The sequence below is a fragment of the Pan troglodytes genome, chromosome 3 (genome assembly GCF_028858775.2).
Source record: "Pan troglodytes isolate AG18354 chromosome 3, NHGRI_mPanTro3-v2.0_pri, whole genome shotgun sequence".
NCBI classification, from domain to species: Eukaryota; Metazoa; Chordata; class Mammalia; order Primates; family Hominidae; genus Pan; species Pan troglodytes.
This window is the reverse complement of record NC_072401.2, coordinates 17,390,998-17,409,388: the sequence shown is the minus strand read 5'-3', so window position 1 is coordinate 17,409,388 and position 18,391 is coordinate 17,390,998. Positions and strand designations below refer to the sequence as shown.

General features: G+C 43.7%; 1 long non-coding RNA gene across 1 annotated transcript in view; it reads left to right on the top strand.

Annotated features, from left to right (window-relative positions):
- LOC129143703 (uncharacterized) overlaps positions 1–16,676 on the top strand; it is an 87,957-nt gene extending 71,281 nt beyond the window's left edge. Inside the window, exon 3 of the long non-coding RNA XR_008547459.2 lies at positions 16,593–16,676. This is a non-coding gene — a long non-coding RNA (uncharacterized LOC129143703). The remainder of the gene's footprint in view (positions 1–16,592) is intronic.
- The last annotated feature ends 1,715 nt before the right edge of the window (positions 16,677–18,391 follow it).

Sequence of the window (18,391 nt, the reverse complement as noted above, 5' to 3'; positions counted from 1 at the left end):
CACGTAGAATTTTGTTAACTTTTTAAAAAAATTGTAGAATTTTCAAGTTTTCAAGATTCTGCTTTTTAAATTTTAATAACACAATTTCCCTTCTTGCTCAGAAGGAAAACTTGATCACCTTTTTTGTGGTCTCTGATGGCTGGCTTTGATTCCTCTGCCATGCCACTGCTTCTTAAGAGGTTGTACACCCCAGGCGCAGTGGCTCTCGCCTGTAATCCCAGTACTTTGGGAGACTGAGGCGGGAGGATCACGAGGTCAGGAGTTCGAGACAGCCTGGCCAACATGGTGAAACCCCGTCTCTACTAAAGACAGAAAAAAAAATTAGCCAGGTGTGGTGGCGTGCGCCTGTAATCCCAGAAATACGGGAAGCTGAGGCCGGAGAACCGAGAGCAGCTTGAACCTGGGAGGCAGAGGTTGCAGTGAGCCGAGATTGCACCATTGCCCTCCAGCCTGGGCTACAGGGCAAGACTCATCTCAAAAAAAGAAAAAAAAAAAAAAAAAAAGAGGTTGTATATATTTTATAAGTAAGAGTGGGCAAAAAAAGGGTTGCGGAAGGATAAAGGAAACAGTCCCAGGCAAATGTAGGTAGTCAATAAATGTTTGCTAATTGAATTAAAGAATGCATGATAAGTTCGATCTTCTTATATTTAAATGCAATTATTTCATCTTTGTAGCAAGTAATAAAGGATTGCAAGTTTCTGGGGGTGGGGCCACTTTCACTCCTGTCCCCGTGAAGAGACCACCTAACAGGCTTTGTATGAGCAACAAGGCTGTTTATTTCATCTGGGTGCAGGCGGGCTGAGTCCGAAAAGAGAGTCAGCAAAGGGAGATGAGGTGGGGCCATATTATAGGATTTGGGTAGGTAAAGGAAAATTACAGTCAAAGGGGGTTGTTCTCTGGCGGGCAGGGGCCAGGTGGGGAGGGGGTGTCACAAGTTGCTCAGCGGGGGAGCTTTTAAGCCAGGATGAGCCAGGAGAAGGAATTTCACAAGGTAATGTCATCAGTTAAGGCAGGAACAGGCCATTTTCACTTCTTTTGTCATTCTTCAGTTACTTCAGGCCATCTGGATGTGTACGTGCAGGTCACACGGGATATGATGGCTTAGCTTGGGCTCAGAGGCCTGACAGCCACTACTAAGAAATGATTGTAATTATATTATTGCCTCCACTGGCTCCACTATTGAAAGTGAAATGATGAAGGAGTTCAACAGCTCACGTATGAGGAAGTAAATTTTAGGGGCCTTTTTGTGCTTCCTTTCCTCCCCACCTCTTACTCAGCTAATGATCTAATGGTAGGAAAGCAGGCAAAGGCCATAAGCAGGCAAGTTCAGAATAGAAAAATATACAGATGAATGATTGTCATGAAAATACTTAATCTCACTTATAGTCAAAGAAATGTCAGTTATTACAAAATACATAACTGTGAAATTATTGTATATGTGCATTATACATTTTGGTGGACACTGACAAATTGTCTTCCAAAAGGACAGGACCCATTCACACTCTTCCCCAGTGATTACTATGGCCATTCCTCTACTTCTCTGACAGACGTGAATTTTTTCTGTTATTAACCTAACAGGAACCAGCATTTTATGTTGATTTTCATTTTCTTGATTATAAGTGAGGTTGAATGTCTTTCCATATTCTCAGTGGTGATTTGTACTGTGTGAATTGTTGGTTTATATCTAATGTTCATTTTCTATAGGATTGTTTTCATTTTCCTATTGAGATATACATTTTTAAAAAATTAAGGCTATTAATCTTTATTCATTTATTTTGCAAATATTGCCACCAAATGTTTTATTTATCTCTTAACTTGGCTCACTGTGTTATACAAATGATAATTTCATTGCCATAATTATCAATTCTTTCTCCATTGACTTCCAGGTCTTATGCTTGACTTTGGAATATATTTCCCATAGAGATTTTTTTTCCCATTGCAGTATTATCAGAATATCCTTCTTTGGCTGGGCGCGGTGGCTCCCGCTTGTAATCCCAGCACTTTGGGAGGCCGAGGCGGGTGGATCACGAGGTCAGGAGATCGAGACCACGGTGAAACCCCATCTCTACTAACAATATAAAAAATTAGCCGGGCGAGGTGGCTGGCGCCTGTAATCCCAGCTACTCGGAGAGGCTGAGGCAGGAGAATGGCGTGAACCTGGGAAGCGGAGCTTGCAGTGAGCTGAGATCGCGCCACTGCACTCCAGCACTCCAGCCTGGGTGACAGAGCGAGACTCTGTCTCTAAAAAAAAAAAAAAAAAAAGAATATCCTTCTTTAAATATCCTCCCCGCCTTTTTTTTTTTTTTTTTTTTGGACAGAGTTTCCTTCTTATTGTCCAGGCTGGAGTGCAATGGTGTGATCTTGGCTCACTGCAACCTCTGCCTCCCAGATTCAAGCGATTCTCCTGCCTCAGCCTCCTAGGAAGATGGGATTTCAGGCGTGCACTACCACGCTCGGCTAATTTTGTATTTTTAGTAGAGACAGAGTTTCACCACGTTGGTGAATTCCATGAAGAACTAATAAAATATGGCCGTGCAATGAAGAAAGTGGGTTTCTGTAGATTGGGTGATTAGGGAAGACTCCGATGAAGAGGTGGTGTTTAAGCTGAAACCTGAATAATGATCAGAAGGTAGGCTTAGAGTCTGGGGAAAAGAGAATCCCAGAGAGTAAAAAGCAAGTACAAAGACCTTAAAGGGAATTCTAGTTTGGCGTATTTGAAGTCAGAAGGTAGGCGGAAGAACTGGGAAGAGGAAAGACATGGACGTGCTCAGAGATGTACACAGGGTCCAATAGTGAGTGGCCTCACAGAGCCTGGTAAATAGCTATCTAGGGTTTATTCTAAGTGATAAGGAGACATTGGAGAACTTTAAACAAGGACACCCTGTGGTGTGATTTAGAATTTACATTCGTATGCTTGCCCTCCCTGAGGCTGCCACTAGAGGGAGACAGGAGGCGCTGAGGCATTCACACCGCAAGCTCCCCAGGTACCGCCCCTGCTCAAGGGAAATCACCGTGCATTCAGGCCATTACCTGCTTCAAGGGCAGGGAATGTACAGGAGGGAAACCGGCTGTTCTGACTGGGGAAAGAGGGCCGGAACTTTGTGTTGTTTTTAAAAAGGCGGGTTATCAATGGATCTGCTCATGTCATCTCTTTGATTTTGTTTGTTTTCATTGTTTGATTCTAAATAAGCAATCATACTCCAGATATGAGGTTCGGCGTGCCACTTTCTGTTGTCCATATACTGACCACACCAATCTGTAGGGCCATTGTCCCCTCCCCATTGAGTGATGATCTAGTTCCCAAAGCAGGATTCTCCGGACCAATCTCACAGCCCCCTCCCCAAAACCCACAGCCTGAATCTTGGGAAATTGTTCAATTTCACCATAACCTTAAGCAGAGTCCTATAAATAACTAAAATGTATGGCTCAAATTCTTCTGCAGTAAACACATTGGAAAGAAAAATGTGCAGTCAAACCAAGTTCCAGTAGATGAGGAGCTTATTTTTTAAACTGGGGAAACTAACACATTGAAATTCACATAAAGCAAAATAATTGGGATTGTGCCTTAGAGTTTAGCATAGCAGGGGTTGAAGGAAACAAGCTGGTATGAAGACCTCAGAAGCAAAAGAGAAACGTCTTCAACATTTTAGGCTCAGAAGAATATCTTCCTCACAAGGGAATGTGGTGTAAGATCTGGGTCACTGACCATGTTGACTGCTGAAGCTTGACACATTGTGAATTCTAAGACAACCGTGTTGCCATTTACATGGTGAATAAAAGGGATTCCAAAATTTTTAACTTGTTTGAGGAAACACACTGCTGTAATAAATACTCCAAAGGCAAAATTAATGTCATTCAGCGACTGAGAGAGAGGTGGTAACCCACTTACTCCCTGAACTAGAAAAGTAAATGACAACCGCAAGTTTTATCTTTAAATAAAGCAAATATAAATGAGTATTTTTCCGTTAAACATCACTAGAAATGTTTGTGCCAAACATAAAAAATAAGTGTGTGTATAGGATATATACACACACTTATCTTTTATGGCACCCATGTTGTGTGACTTAGAATTTACATTTGCGTAAATTTTGGACTTACAGAAAAGTTGCAAAAATAGTACAGAGAGTTGCTGTATGCTCTTCACCAAGCTTCACCTAATGTTAACATCTTACACAGTCATGATACATGATTTAGTTAATGCTCACCATTTATTCTATACAAGCCTTCAGTGACTGGATAATGCCCACCCACATTGGGAAAGGCCATCTGCGCTACTCAGTCCACTAACTCGAATGCTAATCTCTTCCAGAAACACTCTCACCAACACACCCAGAAATAATGCTTAATCAGATACATGGGCATTCCATGGCCGTCAAGTTGACATAGAATTAACAATCACAAGTCCACCCCTTGTCAACTTGGCACCCACACACATCCTCTTAAATCATACTTATTCTCCAAATAAACAGAATTAAAAGGTCAAAATTCCACCAAATGTTATACAACTATCATGTGTACAACCAGAAAGGCACTAACCCCTTCCACAGAGGAGGAAATAAAGTCCTTGAGTGATGTTAACTCTTCTCCTTGATATTTTATGACTTATAAATTATGATGTAGTTAATAATATTAAATACTATATTATAAAGTCAACACATCTTATAATATGTGATAAGAAAATAAGAAAGGGAAGAAAACAACGTTTGCTTAATGCACACATACACACACACAGACATACTCGTAACAAAATAAGGAAGAAATACTCATGACAGTGACAGCCTTCATTTCTGTAACTGGTCACATGGCTGTAGCCAGTGTTTATAATGACCTTTTTCCACTACCCATTCTGTATTCCTCTTGCCTTCAGCAAACACCTCAGCTGGCTGTGGTTCTTTACCTGTTGGGGTGGCCCAAACTTTCATTTATGAAGGTCCTGAGCTATCTGTAGTCCTTCCTGGATTGGGTCTCTCTTCATGGACATTAATCACAGGGCATGGTGACACTAAGAGACATGCTAAGGAATCTCCTACATTCCATACATCCATAGTGGAGTAGCAGTTCAGTTTCCCCTTGGAAGTCAGGATCCCTCACTCCAGGCAGTACAAAAACTCCTTTCTTTGCCTGTTGATTGATTTGGAGTCATGAGGAGCCCTAAATGGCTGGAAGTCTTAACTTCCAGTTCAAAAGAATCATTTTTGTGTCTCCTGATGGAAGAACTTCTCCCTTTGGAACTAAGACCTCTAGGCCAGCAGAGAAGAGGTTGCAGGAACAGGAAGCAAAAATTTTGCTAGTGGGTCCCTAAAGGTAATAGTGAATGGTGACACTCTCATTTCTACCCTTTGATTCCTGGACCCATGAATCCTGGCTATAGGAGGAACAGTACTATATACTGGATGCTGACTGAGAGACTTATATAGTCTTTTAGAAAGCCTTGCCCCAGCCCTGCCTGGTACTGCCACCTAGCTGACATTGTTACTGAGTTTTCAACAGGCCATTTCACTGATCTATCAATGCAGCTGCTAGAGGATGGTGGGGAACATGGTAAGACCAGTGAATTCCATGAACATGCACCCACTACCACACTTTCTTCTGAAGTGAGTTCCTTGATCAGAAGAAATACTCTATAGAATGCCATGACGATGGATAAGGCATTCTGTAAGTCCATGGATGGTAGTTTTGGCAGCAGCATTGCATGCAGAAAAGACATATTCATCTCCAGAGTAAGCATCTATTCTATTAATGAAACACTGCCCCTTCCGTGGTGGAAATTGTCCAATGTAATCAACCTGCCACAAGGTGATAAGCTGATCACCTCAAGGAATGGTGCCATATTGAGCACTCAGTGTTGGTCTCTACTGCTGGCAGATTGGGCTCCCAGCAGAGGCCATAATCAGATTGGCCTCGGTGAGTGGAAGTCCATGTTGCTGAGTCCATGCATAGCCTCCATCCCTGACACCATGGTCACTTTGTACATGAGCCTATTGGGTGAAGATACGGTTGCCTGGGAAGAGAGGCTGACTGGTACTCACAGACTGGATCACCCTATCCACTTGATTATTAAAACCCTCGTCTGCTGGGGTCACCCTTTGATGAGCATTCACGTGGAACTAACATATCTTCATGTTTTATGCCCACTCAGAGAGGTCTATCCACATATCTCTTTCCCAGATTTCCTTGTCACCAGTTTTCCAACCACGATCTCTTTAAGTCCCCGATCATCCAGCCAAACCAATGGATGCAGCCCATGAATTGTATATAATCGCACATCTGGCTGTTACTTCTTCCTGGCAAAAAAACCCAGATGCATTGCTTAAAATTCTGCCCACTGGAAGGATTTCCGTCTACCACTGTCCTTCAGGATGCCCCAGGAAAGAGCTGGGGTGCTGCAGCTGTCCACATTCAGTGGTGCCTGCCCATGATGCAGAACCATCGGTAAACCTGTTCCAAGCCTTTTCTTTCTCTGTCACCTGATTGTAGGGGACTCCCCATGAGGTCATAGGTCCAAAATGGAAAAGAGAAAGCAGTGTAGCAGAACTGGTGACCATGGCATTTGGGACACTTCATGTAGATTACTTGTGCCTTCACGACCTGCTCAGACCCCATCGTGTATACACCACTTCCATTGGATAATGGAGTGTTGCTGTGCACGCCTCCATTTATAGCTTGATAGGCCAGCTAACACTCAATTCCTTGTGGTCAACTCAGGTCCCATGGTGACTTGCTGGCTCATGGTTCAGTCTCTACTGAGGCCTGGTAGCAGGCCAAGGGCTATTTCTCAAAACAAGTGTAGTTAACCACAGCGGATGGCAGGGCTTGCTTCAAAATCCTGAGGGCCTGTGCTGTGATCCACCTCATGGGCCTGCTAAAGCTCCAGACAGCATTCCTTGCCCATCTGCCACGGAGACACCAAGCACTATTGAATTTGCTGGATCGTATGGTCCAAGTGGCAGAGCAGGTTGCACAGCAGCCAAGACCTGCTGCAGAGACTTCTCTTGTTCTGTGCCCCTCAAATTAGCAGCTTTTTGGTTCACCCAGTAAATGAGTTGGACTAATGCACCCAAATGAGAAATATACTGCCTCCAAACTCCATAGAGGCCTATCAGGCATTGTGTCTCCTTTTCACTTGCAGGCGTGGGGCCAGATGCATCAATGTGTTCCCTGCCTTAGAAGGGAAATCTCCATGTGCCCCACAACACCAGCCTCCCCTTGAGTGAATTGAAGAGCCATGACTCTCTGATTTTATGATTCAAGTTAGACTTTTGTTCGCTCAACCTAGAATTTGCTTATATACATTAAGTAAGAATTCAGTGGGTTTCCTGTCTATTTCACTTCTAGGAACAGCATGATCAATTAGTCAGCCCCACAGGTCAGTGTGAGTCAGACTGCTCTGAGGGCTGCTTTGACTCTGCTGTGCCAGACAGTGGCCACATTCACCTGGCCTCGGGTGGTTGATGCTGCCGTGTGGCCCCTGCCACCCCAGGATCCAATTACACCCATTGCATTTAGGTTTCCCAATTCAGTAACTGAAGTTCCACTGTAAGGCCTGGGCTATATAGAAAAACAACTGTGGGATGATTTTCCAAGGATGCTGGGGCTCCTCACATAAGTTTATTTCTCACAGTTGTGGTGGTAGGGTCTTAGGACCCTTCCAGTGTGAGTGAGTCGGTTTTAAATGGTGAATCCACCCTAACATTCCATCTCCCTAAGCTTTGAATCCCTTTTTCTACTTTATTTATTTATTTATTTATTTATTTATTTTTTTTTTTTTTTTTTTTTGAGACGGAGTCTCACTCTGTCACCCAGGCTGGAGTGCAGTGGTGCAATCTCGGTTCACTGCAAGCTCTGCCTCCCAGGTTCACGCCATTCTCCTGCCTCAGCCTCCCAAGTAGCTGGGACTACAGGCACCCGCCACCATGCCCGGCTAATTTTTTTATATTTTTAGTAGAGACAGGGTTTCACTGTGTTAGCCAGGATGGTCTCGATCTCCTGACATCTTGATCTGCCCTCCTCAGCCTCCCAAAGTGCTGGGATTACAGGCGTGTGCCACCGCACCCAGCCCCTTTTTCTACTTTAAATCAAAACGGCTTTGACATTTCCAGCTCAGTTACCATGGCCCACCCTTTGGTCCATGTTCCAACCAACCAACCAAACAGCCAAACTGCTAGAGCCCTTTCTAACTCCTTGAGCTGCAGCATTAAATGCAGAATCTCTCAGTGAGTCCATACCAATAAATTCAGCCCAATCCAACTTTAAGTTTCTTCCACCATTATTCCATCCCTTACTATGTGTTCCCACACATGTTCTGGATTTCTGTCCTTGTCATTAGAAAACTCAAGTCTTTCTTTTGGAGTGCAGTGCACCTCCTCCGGGGTCACACTGTGTCCCTCAACTGTAGGGCTGCTGGGACTTACTTCTGGTTACAGGTCTAGAAGCAAACAGGAACTATGGGATGGCTCCTAAGGAGCCTCAGCATTGTCCTGCACAGCAACTGCCTCAGAGAGGCCATCCAGTTTCCTTGGGAATGCGGGGTGAGGCCCTTCACCCTGCTGACCCAGTCTACCAATTCAAATGGTAGTGTCATCCAGAAACACCTGCACTGTACAGACACATTCAGAATAATGTTTGATCAACCGTCTGGGCACCCAGTGGCCCAGTCAAGTTGACACATAATATTAACCATCACCATTTCCAACACTTGCCTAGCAGATCTGATGCATTGTGGTGACAACAAATGTTTACCCATTTCAAGTGAACATATGGGCCATTGCGTCCATAGAATATTGATTGGTTTTGATATTAATTTGTCACTGATGACATATTTCGCAGCATGTTGCATGTTTTGAAAAGTTTGCTACATATCAGTAAGTGCATCCAGACCTAGTTTGTCAAGATGTGCTAAGTACATGATACTCTGTGGGTGCAAGTTTCCAGGCATAGGGCTCAGAACCTCTTACTCCAGTTAATGAATCAAAGAAAAGGTTGAATTATAGGTTAGGGAGTCAAGGAAAGCATGCTCAAGAAGTGGCATTTATGGGCCGGGTGGGATGGCTCATGCCTGTAATCCCAGCACTTTGAGAGGCCGAGGTGAGCATATCACCTGAGGTCAGGAGTTCGAGACCAGCCCAGGCCAACACAGTGAAACCCGGTCTCTACTAAAAATACAAAAATTAGCTAGGCATGGTTGGCCTATAGTCCAAGCTACTTGGGAATCGCTTGAACCCGGGAGGCGGAGGTTGCAGTGAGCCAAAATAGCGCCATTGCACTCCAGCCTGGGCGACAGAGTGAGATTGTCTCAAAAAAAAAAAAAAAAAAAAGAAGTGGCATTTATGTCCAGTGCTGAAGGATGAATGCCAGGGAATTCTTTGCCCTGTTGTTTATGATTGTGAAAAATTAAAAAACACTCAAAGATTTGTCAGCTACAGTGCTTTGCATCCATACGGTGGGTTTCCTTCCACTAGCTCCCTGTGGAGGCATGGTGGCTGGAGAACTCAGCCCATGCACAAAGAGATGAGCTGCTAGATCCTTCTGTACAGCCTCTACAGTGGAGAAAATCAGGTGCATTTCACATTTTTCTTCACACTTTGAAGTATTGCATGAGTTTTCTTCATGAATGTGTATCATGCTCATCAACATAAAAATGAAATCAAAATTAAAAATTACTGGTGGGACTATATCCACAGAACTCATTTATAGGGCAATTTGGCAATATGTAACAAGAGGTTTACAAAGTACATGCCCCTTTGCCTTAAAATGATTTTACTTTTAGAGTTTTGATGTGGACACACATGGATATACAAAGAGATATAAGGATATTTATCAAGGATTGCTGTATTAGAGAAAAATTGGGAATAATGCAAATATCAACAGCAGGGGACATTGAGATCAGTTAAGGTCCATTCCCAGAAGGAAATCCTCCGTGGCTCTCAGAAATGATGTGTAGAAAACTATGAATGAGAATTCACTTGGGAAACAAAGCAGATAAAAGCAAAAAGTGGACTGATAAAAGCAGTGAGTAAATGCTAAGTCCCTTGCAAACAGGAGCGACAGTAAGTGCAGTTTTCAGGAACACAGTCGTTTCTCCAAGTTACCTCAGCTATTAAGTACTTCAAAGGCGATGGCAAATGACAGGGGAAACCTGTTTGGTTCTGGAAAATGTACCATTCTTTACAGTTATTTTCTAAATAAATTGTTTGATCTTGGATTAGGGTAGAGCTTTTATGAAAGAAAAACATACATGTGCTTCAGATGTCAGTCTCAGTAATAAAGGGACTCAAAAGTCAATTCCACGAAGGCGCAGGCTTGGGGATTCCTTTGTCAGAGAACGATTGTCTAGGTCCAAGTCGCGCAGAGGAAGTTTGTCCTTGGCAGGCTGTGTGAGACTTTGTGCAGCACACTGTCTTTCTCCAGCCTCCAGGGTGTCCGGAGGCATCCTGGTGTCAGCCGCCGATCCAAAAGTTGGCTCTCAAAGCTCCAGGGGAGGGAAAGAGAGGCAGGAGGCACATGGCTGAAATCAGGATGAGTGACAGCAGTTCTGGCAGATCGGGCAGGAAAATGGCTCAGTTAGTTCTGATAAAACAGAGCACGAGGAGAAAGTCATACCACAGATAATAATTTTTAGTAAGTTAGAACACAATTTTTAAAAGGCTGTCATTTATTCATTTGTAAATATTTGCCACCCATTCTGGGACAAGCACAGTTTAGTGGTATGGCAGTGTGTGTGTGTGCGTGTGTGTGTGTGTGTGTGTGTGTGTGAGAGAGAGAGAGAGAGAGAGAGAAAGAGAAATAGAGAGAGAGAGAGATTTGGAGGGAGGGTTCATGTAAAGATTAATATTTACCTAAATAGAAGAAGGAGGACTCTATTCCTGTTTGATAGCTCCCTGTGCTTGGAGGAAAACATAGCTAACTCAGCAGGGGTGGTGTGAGGATCCAATGATATAATTTTTTGTGAATTACCAGACCTTACATTTGCATGACAATTAGTAGGCAATCAGTAAATGACATTATTATTGTTATTGTTATTACCCTTGTTAGTAAAGGAAAAGAAAACAGGTAGGGTCTCCTTGCAGTCTCTTCTGTTTTGAGCCAAGTCAGCCTCTTTGTGGTTGGATAGCAGAAGGTTTGCATGCAGAACCCATATCCATTCTCTATTAGTTTGCTAAGGTTGCTGTAACAAAGTACCACAAACTGAGTGGCTTAAATAATCAGAAATGTATTCGCTTACAGTTCTAGAGGCTAGAGGTCCAAGATCAAGGTCTCGGCAGCCCATGCCCCCTCTGAAGGCTCTAAGAAAGACTTCATTCCTGCCTCTTCCCAGCTTCGGGTGGTTTCTGGCTGTCCTTGGTGTTCGTTGGCTTGTAGCTGCATCACTCTAGCTTCTGCTTCCCTCTTCATGTGTGTGTCTGTGTGTCTGTGTCTCTCCTTGTAAGAACGTTAGTCATCAGATTTAGGGCTCGCCCTAATCCAGTATGACTTCATCTTAATTTGATTACATCCACAAAGACCCTATTTACAAATAATCTCACATTGAATGTATATTTTGTGGGTGGCTATACCCATAAATGCACTCACCTTCTGGTAACAGAACCCTGCCATTTTGTTGGGTCCCTGGATTTAGGAGGGCCAACCTGCCCCGGGCTGGGGGAGTGGGCATGTGACCCAGGACTGGCCACTCTCTTGGCTGCAGAGATTGGTTTTTATGTCCCAATCAGGCAAGGAGACACAAAACTGGGATTTTTGTTGGAACTCTTGGAAAAGAAACCTCTCTTTCTGCTGGGCTAAAGTGGGAGAATATGAACCCAGCCTTACCCACGGTCACCACATGGGCAGAGTCTACCAGCAAGTGAGGAAAGCCTGCCTACAGGGGCGGCCACAGGTTACAAGTCCTGGAGATGTAGTTTGGGCCCCTGGATCCTACTGAACCTGAACTCAAATGCTTCTGACTTTTCCAATTAGATAAGCAAATAAATTCACTTTTTTTTCTTTTTCACTAAGACATTTGGAGTGTCTTTTTTTTTCTACAAGCAGAAGAATCTTGAATGATACTCTGTCTTCATTCTCTCATTTATATTTTTCTTATTTCATGAAAAACATGTGTCACCTGCCCTCAAGCAGCTCACAATTGAGTGTGGAGATGAACAGAGACTGTGGACCCTCTGAGAGCATCAACAAGAGGAGCCAGACGCCCCTCATTCCACTCCCATTCCACCAGCTACTACCTGTGCGACCCATGGCAAGTTGCTCAGACTCTCTGAGCGTCTGTTTCCTCACCTAGAGAGTGGGAACAAAATAGTCTTTTTCTTATGGGATTGTGTTAAGGATTCAATGAATCAATATTTATAAAATGCTTGGAACAATGCTTGACACTTTGTAACAGCTATTGGCTATTAGGGGCAGAAAATATTCCTCATTTCGCATAACAGCCCTATGAAGTTAGTGCTATTATCTGCATCTTGCAAATATGGAAACTCAAGCTAACTGCAGTGATATGACTTACCCAATTGTCACAGTGAGAAAGGTTCAAAGCTGGATAGAGAATACAGCGTCCTTGACACTTGGCTGCATGGTCTTCCATAGGTCAGAAGTGGATCACAGAAGTCTCAATAGCAGCTCTGAGGTCTTCTGGATATGAAATAATTAATGATGACAAAGGGCTTTCTAGGGAATTGGTTCCTGGAAAGGGAGCCTCTCAAGTTATCAAATTTGCCCAGTTTGGTTTCCCCAGTACCTGACTTGTAGTAAGTACCCAATTGCATTAATAAATGAACAAAAATAGCCTTTATACATCACTGTTATATGAATAGCTCAGCCTGGAATTAAGGGATATAATTTGCCAGGACAGCTCCAGGGATGCATTCAGATATTTCACCTATTTATTTTCAAAAAATATACTGAGTTCCTGCATGTGCCAAACCTTATGCGAAATTCTGAGTGTACACAATTTTTTATACATTGGTGTATAAAACCAGCACATTGTCAGCCCTTGTGGAACTTATAATCTCATAGGAAACACAGGCACAGGCAGTACACAAGTAAATAACAAATACAGATGTAATTACAGATGGTGATCAGTGTCAGAGACCTAACAAACAGAATTCAATGAGAGAAAGTAATGGAGCATGGATAAATTATTTATATAACTTGGTCATGGATGGCCTCTTTGAACAGGTAACATCTTGAGCTGAGAAGGAGCTAGCCATGCCAAGGCCAAGAGAGGAGTGTCCTACAATCTAGAAGAAAGAATCTGACATATACTGGGAATGAAGTAGAAGTGTCATGGCAGGTGGTGTTGGCTGGGTGAATACAGGCACAGATGTGGTTGGAAAGGCAGGAGGTCAGAGAGCATCTGATCCCACAGAGTCCAAAAGAGGAGGGCCCAGCACATTGCAGGTACTCAGGGATGACCTGTTAGATAATTAAATGAACATTAAGTGGTCCATGCTATGAGGTTGGATTTCACTGTTGATACTCTTGAAATAAGCTGTTATCAATGGCTATGGCCTTTCTTAGTCATTATAATTTCTTATTACATTTGGCTTAGTCAAGAAGACATTAGAGCTGGGCGTGGTGGCTCACGCCAGTAATCCCAGCATTTTGTGAGGCCAAGGCAGGCGGATCGCCTGAGGTCAGGAGTTCGAGACCAGCCTGGCCAACATGGTGAAACCCCGTCTCCACTAAAAATACAAAAATTAGCTGGGCATGGTGGTGCACACCTGTAATCCCAGCTACTTGGGAGGCTGAGGCAGGAGAATCACTTGAACCTAGGAGGCAGAGGTTGCAGTGAGCCAAGAGCACACCATTGCACTCCAGCCTGGGCAACAGAGTGAGACCCCCCCTAAAAAAAAAAAAAAGAAAAGAAAAAAGACATTAGAGAATGACAGCAAACACCTCAATAAAGGAAATCCAAGACAATTCTAAGACTGCAGGGTAGAGACAAATTTCCAAGCTCTTTGATGTACTCAGCAATGCCCTTCTCAACTCTGAATTCAATTTATAAACTTTAAAAGCCTGGACAATGACTACTGGTGCTGTTTAGAAGATGACCTTGAAGTTCCACAAAGTCATAAAAGATTTTAATTCTAGGTGGTAGCCAAGAACAATGAGAGCTTTTTCAATATCTGTTCTGGGTCTTCTGTTTCATGTGCTCTGAGAGAGTTTTCTGAACAGATGTATGCCGGGGACTTTGTTGACCAAAATCAACTTCCCAAAGCATAGTTAAGTTCTTGAGTCGCTCTGAATCTAATTTATCCTCCTTGTATTAGCAAGTCATCTTGCTTGAGCAAACCACTTATTGGCTTCCCAGTGCCCAGGCGATAAACTGCAAATTCCTTCAGATGGCACTTTCAGGTCTCCTGGAATTGAACTTCATCATCTTTTTACTATCTCTGCCTTCACCAAGTTGCTTGACTTTGCTTGATGTCAAATATGTTCATTTCCATGGTGTCCGCTTTGCTTGGCGTGAACTTTCTCAAACTTTCATCTTAGTCTTGTCACTGATCCTATGAGGCTAAATACAAATGCCAACTCCTCTGTGAAGCCTTCCTTGATTTCACTAGTTTGAATGAATCCCTCCTTATTTCAAGGCTCTTTGTAAATTAGCATTTTGTTTATTAATATGGAGATGCCTATCATATTATGCCTTAGACCTTTTTTTTTTTGGCCGTTTCTCTACTGCTCATGCCTCCTCCTTATCCCAGCCTGCCTTCTATACTTCACAGTGTCACTTTACATGTGCTTCTGATATTGGTTAATGCCTATTCCCTCTTCTAATAATAACTAATAATCATGAGGACTTACTAAATGCCAGGCACTGTTCTAATCAACATATATGCATTAGCTTATTTTATCCTCATAGGAATCATAGGGTTGCTATTAACTCCACTTTACAGATGAGATGAGAAAACTGAGGCAGAGACAGATGAAATGCCAACATCATACAGCTAAATGCAGGAGTCACGATTCAAGCCAAGGCGGTGAGGCTCCAAAGCCCATCGCTGACAACATTATTCTAGACCACCTCTCTCCTGGAGTAGGGGATTAGTTCTGTGTTTCCTTTGGTTTGGTTGTTGGAGCAATATTACCAGCACTTGGCATGGTGCTTAGTACATAGTAGGGGCTCAATATATACCTTGTTGAATGAAAGAAGCATAGTTTTGCATGTCTGCTAAGTTGCCTGAAGGCAGACACTAGATGGCAAGGGGCAGGAAGGCAGGTAGCCTGTGTGCCACATCACCTTGGCCTCCCAATGATCCCTAGCACCTAAGCAGATGCTGGGTACCTAATAATCATGTTATTATTTGAGCATTTAGATGTGAGGGTTCTAATGCTGTCAGATGTATTTGCTAATCCTTAGCAACAATCTTATAGACTAGTTTTTATCATTGTCCCCATCTTGCAATGAGATGACTGAGGTGCAGAGAGACTGAGTCATTTGCTCAGGTTCACGTGACGACTAAGTGGTGGCACCAGGGTTGAAATCTGCCACGCCTTCTGTGTTTTCATTTATCTGTATTCCTCACCACATCTCAGCTCTACCTTGCCTTTACCTATTAGTGAAATGCTTATTGACCGAAGAAGCAGGTTGTATAGGGCACAGAAATAGGTAAGGAAGGGTTGGGCGAGGTGGCTCACGCCTGTAATCCTAGCTTTTCGGGAGGCCAAGGTGGGTAGATCACCTGAGGTCAGGAGTTCAAGACCAGCCTGGCCAACATGGTGAAACACTGTCTCTACTAAAAATACAAAAATTAGCCAGGCATGGTCGTGGGCGCCTATAATCCCAGCTACCTGGGAGGCTGAGGCAGGAGAATCGCTTGAACCCAGGAGGTGGAGGTTGCAGTGAGCCAAGATTGCACCACTGTACTCCAGCCTGGGCAACAGAGCAAAAACTCCATAAAAAAGAAAGAAAGAAAGAGGCAAGGAATGGTAGAGAAGGGGAATTGAAGAGTGGTAAGAAAGCTGGCTGTCTGAAGCAAACAGTGCTTGGTTGAAGGATTTGGAAAGGATGCAATTGATAGATTAAGAAAAAGGACAATATTTCAAATACTTGGAAGAACCAGGCAGGTAAATGGAAATTAGGGACATTGGAGGGGACGGCTGTAGAGTGACAGAGACCATGGTGAACGGGCAAGAACAAAGAGGCCGGCCCCACTGCACACTGCCATGCAGCAGGGATGGGGCCAAGGGTGGTCAGAGCTTATAATTTTTCAGAGAAGATGAAAATCTGGATTGTATGTGAAATTCTTCACTTTTTAAACTGTGGGTAAGTATTTCCACTTAAAGGAACAATAATCATTCTGTGGGTTAAACCTAAGGTGAATGCAGCTAAATGAGGTCCCGAGTGTAAAGGGCAGGCCAGCTTTTAGAGCACCCTGAACGTCTGCATGAGGACTTTGGGAACTCATTCATACTCAACACACAAAATGATGCGTAAATGAGCATGGCTTAATCTTTGGGGGTAATAGAACTGTTGTGTTGGGGGTTAGACTTGTTTATTCTTTGCTAGGGTACAAATACTGCATACTTGCAATTCTCTATGGTTTTCTGAAGGAGTTGATTTACAATCTTAAAATAAGCACTTTGTTTTCTTCACTTCTTAGCTCATCCTTGACCCAGAAGAAGACCAGTCATAGCTGATCCTTCAAGAAGCAAGAAAGAAGACAAACAGGTGAACGATAAAGACAACCAGGTAACCTGGCGGTGCAAAGGATTCACCTCCTAGCTTGCGGATTTAGGAATCTATGCTGGGAGATCTGGGACAATAACAAAGATGGGAGTGGTGATTTGCAGGGCAGGGCTTCAGGGGCAGGGGTCAGAGCGAGGCAGGGGGCATTGAGTGTCTGAAACTAAGCAAGACAACGAAGAATAAAATCCAAGTGAGGGGAGTCACTTTATCCTTTGCTTCTTCTTCCATTTAGTCAGGTCCATGTGTCTTGAGCGTCTACTATGGGCTCAGCACCACGCTGGCCACCGGGGACAAAGAACAGAAATGCCCTTGAGATGAGGATGGACCTGACCTCTGAGCAGCAAAATGCTTAAGTCAAGCAGTCAGGCAAACTGGCTGTGAATCTTGTCTCTGTCACTTATTCATTGCATGACTTCAAAGAACTTTCTTAGCCTCTCATAGCCTCAGTTTCCCATTGGGTAAAATGGGAATAGTAATCAAATCAATTCCACAGATTTATTGCAAGATAAACTAAGAGTGATTGTGTAGACCACTCAGCACAGTGGCTGGCACATAGCAAGTACTGAACAAGTGACAGTATTTGTTCCTTTTATGTATTAATAGAAGTCCTCTAATAGAAGAATATAGAAACTACACTACACTGACGACACCAAGGGGGAGGATGAATTTTTTTTTTTTTTTTTTGAGATGGAGTCTCACTCTGTTGCCCAGGCTGGAGCGCAGTGGTGCGATCTCAGCTCACTGCAACCTCCACCTCCCGGGTTCACATGATTCTTCTGCCTCAGCCTCCTGAGTAGCTGGGATTACAGGCACCTGCCACTACGCGTGGTTAATATTTTGTATTTTTAGTAGAGATGGGGTTTCACTGTGTTGGCCAGGCTGGTCTCAAACTCCTGACCTCCTGATTCACCTGCCTCGGCCTCCCAAAGTGGTGGGATTACAGGCGTGAGCCACCGCACAGAGCATGCACCATAGTTTAAAATTATGTTCCCAAATATTTACTAGCTCTTCTACACTGTCTTTCCCTTGCCCTCACTAGATGGCAAGGGGCAGGAAGGCAGGTAGCCTGTGTGCTATGTCACCTTGGCCTCCCAGTGATCCCTAGAACCTAAGCAGATATCAGGTACATAATAATCATGTTATTATTATTATTTTTATTATTATTTGAGACAGGGTCTTGCTCTGTTGCCCGGGATGGAGTGCAGTGGTGAGATCTCGGCTCACTGCAACCTCCACTTCCCAGGTTCAAGTGATTCTCCTGCCTCAGCCTCCTGAGTAGCTGGGATTACATGCACCCACTACCATGTCCAGCTATTTTTTTCTTTTCCTTTTTTTTTTTTTTTTTTTTTTTGGAGATGGAGTCTTGGTCTGTCACCCAGGCTGGAGTGCAATTGCACGATCTCGGCTCAATGCAACCTCCACCTCCCAGGTTCAAGGAGTTCTCCTGCCTCAGCCTCCTGAGTAGCTGGGCAGGCACGCGCCACCACACCCGGCTAATTTTTGTATTTTTAGTAGACACTGGGTTTCACCATGTTGGTCAGGCTGGTCTCAAACTCCTAACCTCGTGATCCGCCCGCCTTGGCCTCCCAAAGTGCTGGGATTACAGGCGTGAGCCACTGCACCCGGCCTATCATGTTATTATTTGAGCGTTTAGATGACAGGGTTCTAATGCATTTGGATGTATTTGCTAATCCTTAGCAACAATCTTATAGA